We start from the raw sequence: 3,888 nt of genomic DNA on the forward strand, positions 1-3,888 counted from the left end.
ACGGGTGGCTGGATCTTCAAGAAAGATGGAAGCTCTTGGGGAGAAGAGAGCCCTAGCGAGGGCAGCCCAGGCAGCAGCCTATGATGGGTGAGACAGTGGCCACAGGTGAAGCTGGCCCAGAAACCTTTCCTCGTTCCCCTTGATAAAGGCAGAACAAGCGTGGCCCACAGGTGTCGCCACATGGTTTTCCAATATCTAGAAAATGTTTCCTATTTCTGGGTGAGAGTTGATAATCTCCCTTCCTGGAATCTAAGCAAAGTTCAAAACCAACTTGTAAACACAGAGGTCCTCCCCTCTCCAGGTCTCAAGTCCATTCCCTTGAAAGGAGCGAGCTAAGATCTTGTCTTCTGATGAGTTCTCCAGCCGAACCCCACGGAGAACCCCACCCCAGGCTTCCTCTAGCCCCTTCCCGGTGGCCACCAAGTATTGCGGGCATTCTCATGGGTGCTGCACTTTATTTCCACCGACCCTTTCCTTCATGTCTTCATAATGGTGCAGGGAAAAGACAATTATTTTCCCAGTAAAAGCTATTTGGAGCTTTTAAATGGTCCAGGGTTCAACGGTCTCTCCTAAGAGCCATATTCATCAGCATCCAGCTGGACAAAATGAAAAGGATTTTAGACAAAGAGAGATGAGGGGCCCCACATCCAAGCCTGATGCAGCCCCTGCCTCAAGGGAAGGCTGAGAGGCTGAGCAGCTGGTTCTAGGGCGGAGCTCATCAGCTATCAAATGGGAATGTAACCCTGCCTGGTAGGCGTTCCAGAATGATCGCCAGGCGAAAATTAGAACTATCCCTGGGAGAATGTTGTTAATTGTGAGGTCCTCGGAGGCACTGGGTGGGTGTGTTGCATTAAGCTGAGTTCACACAACTGGGAAAAATGTTTGGTCATAGAGAGGAAAATTAATCTCAGCCTAGAATAAAGGAAGAGGATTCAAGACCCTGTTGCCTTCGTATATAAATTTTATGCTGCTTTGAAAATACTTTCTTTCAGATCCTCACAAGCCTTTAGAGCAGCGGTTCTCAACCTGTCGGTCGTGTTCCCTTTGGGGGTCAAACGACCCTTTCACAGGGGTCGCCGGGTACTCATATGTGGGCGTATCTGCATGTGGGCCTGGAGACGGATAGAGGAGCAGTGTCTAAGTTCCTAAGACCATCGAAAATATGTTTTCCAATGGTCTTAGGCGACCCCTGTGAAAGGTCGAGAACCGCTGCTTTAGAAGATACTAGGAATAGAGTCAGCGCAAGGCCTCAGACCTGCCACTTTCTGCACTTCATCCTAGGATGTGGTAGGAGGCCGTCAGCCCCTCATTGCTCAGGGCTGAATCCCATTGGTTCATAAGGTAGCCATGCTCTCAAGTAAGAAAAGCTGTCACCAGCTCATGAGTGCAGAACTGGGTTGAATTAAGAAGGGATGAAAATGCCCTTCCCCATAGTACCTTCTCTCCTTTAACAAAGCAAAGCCCTTCCCTTAACCCCGTCCTTTCCCTGAGACTACATGGTTCCCACTTTCAAAAGAAATGTAGGAGAAGTTACTATAAATGTCAAGGTTAGGAAGGGACCATTCAGTAACACTTTTTTATAGTTAGGCAATTTCAGCAACACATCTAAGAAGAGGTGACACAATATTGAGAAATCATGAAGCAAGGCTGACTCTAGTCAGAAGGAAGCTTGTACGACTGACAACAAGTTCATTGTATATCATGGAGAAAAGAATAGAAATGCTAAGGGATAGGAAGTGGGGTTGAAGGAATGTCAGAGGCTGGAAGAAAATGATCACAAACAATAGAGATCTTTATGCCCACCCTGCGAGGCATAAGCCAAGCTTGGCTAAAACTAACTTTCCTACCGTAGCGTTGACATGGAAGTAAAGAATTTTCAAACCAGAAGTTCTTTTAGAAAGTATCCAGTCTAGCACGTATCTAGATAGCCTTTAACCCCAGATCTGAACCTTTTGTTTTTAAAGAATTTTAACTTGGAGCTCAGTAATTAACAACAAAGATTGTTAATTACTGCTAATTAACAAATTAATTGTTCTTTGTTAATTAACAAAGATTGTTAATAACTTACTGAGTGCCTATTTTGAACCAGACACTGACCTGAGTGCTTTCTGTATGTTATCTCATTTAATCCTCAAACCAGTCCTGTGAGGCCACACTGTTATTGTTCCCTTTTCACAGATGGAGAAACAGAGGCATGAAATGATGAAGTACTTGCCACACAGCTAGGCTGTCATAGAGCAGGACATAAGAGCTTCCATGTTGAAAGCAGGATACAGGGTAGGGTTTAGAGTGGGGAAGCTATCAGTAGCCTCGTCACTTCTCCTTCTCACCTACAGCTCAGATGACCCTGTTTGAAAACCTCCAATCAGAAAACCAGAAGATAAACTGAATTACTCAAAAATAAGGTGGGATAAAATGTGACACAGGGAAATACATTAATATATATTCAGCTTTAAAGAAAGAAAGGGCAATCCCTGGGATCCAGAAACAAGCACAGAGATCAAAGTTCTATGCGTGAATGGGGGTAGATGCCAAGAACTCAGCCAAAACAGTGGCCCGCGCAGCTGGGCTGGCCCTCTAATGCCCCGCCCCCCTGTCCACCCCCCTGACTGGAGATGGCCTTGGGCCTATGGGAACCAGAGCTGAAAGGTTGATCCCTGCATAAAGCCTGAAGCCTGGACGTGCTGCCATTTTAGCAAAAAGGAATTAGAACACTTCATTCCACCCTCCAAGGACACCCTGAAGAAGCTACGCATCTGTCTGAGGCCTTGCGTGGAAAAATTAAACACCTAGCCCTGCCCTTTGAGAAGGTGTAGGACCTGCAGGGACCATGCACTCTGTGGGAATCCCAGCCAGGGGAGTTAGTGACACTCATTCTCTAGGAAGACGACAGAAACAATTGCAAAGCTATTCCATACGGACACTTTCACGGCGTACGGTTCACGAGAAGCTCATTTTTTGTTTTTTGCTGTTGTTGTTTAAGAGTAGTTCAGAGCAGTTTATAGTTAAAGAGATACAGATCACACAACAAAATTAATTACCGAGAGAGAAAACCACAGATGCGACCAGCCCGTGAATGAGCACTGCGAGAATGGGAACTAAAAGAACTGGAAATGAAAGAGAACTAGAATAAGCAAGGTAAAGGGGCTTAAAAGAATTTAAAAATTAGGACCATAAGGAAGGAATCGTGATAAATAACCAAATAAAGCTCCTAAAAACAAGGCAACTGCAATTAAGGCTCTCTGGGTAGGTTACACAAAAGATTCGGCCCAGCAGGGGGAAAGATAGTGAACCTGAACACAGAGGACCAGAAATCACCCAGAACGTAGCAGAGAGAAACAAGAACTAACCAGCAAAGATGGAGGATGGACTGAGATGCCCAGCATAATCTCACAGAACTTCCAGAAGGAGAGACTGGGAGTCAATATTCACAGGGAAAATGACTGAGGATATTCCAGAATTGAAGACATGAAAATTCAGAGTTTTGAAAAAAAGCACACCAAGTTCTGAAAAAGCTAAATAAAAGTAATAGATTTTTCTTAACAACATGACTTCTATTTGTTTAAAGATTTTATCTGTTCAGGTCTTTCTCTTAATCCTTTCTGGATTTAATTTCTATTTCATCTAACTGTTCAATTTTATAGAATGAAAGAATTAAATAAAATATAAGAACCTAATTTTTTTAAAAAAACAAAGAATATAGAAAGAAGTAAATAACAATGCTGAATGACAAAATTAATGAAATATTTCTATGTTTTAAGAGCTTGTTTTCGAGCTGCTGCTGTAGAATTAGTTACTGATGCGGGCCTCTGTTTGCTTCCATGACAAACGGGCTGTTTTCTCATGTGTGGGTCAGAAGTCTGCTTCATTCTCAGGATACTGCCACTG

This window comes from Hipposideros armiger, unplaced genomic scaffold (assembly GCF_001890085.2).
Source record: "Hipposideros armiger isolate ML-2016 unplaced genomic scaffold, ASM189008v1 scaffold_590, whole genome shotgun sequence".
Classification (NCBI taxonomy): Eukaryota; Metazoa; Chordata; class Mammalia; order Chiroptera; family Hipposideridae; genus Hipposideros; species Hipposideros armiger.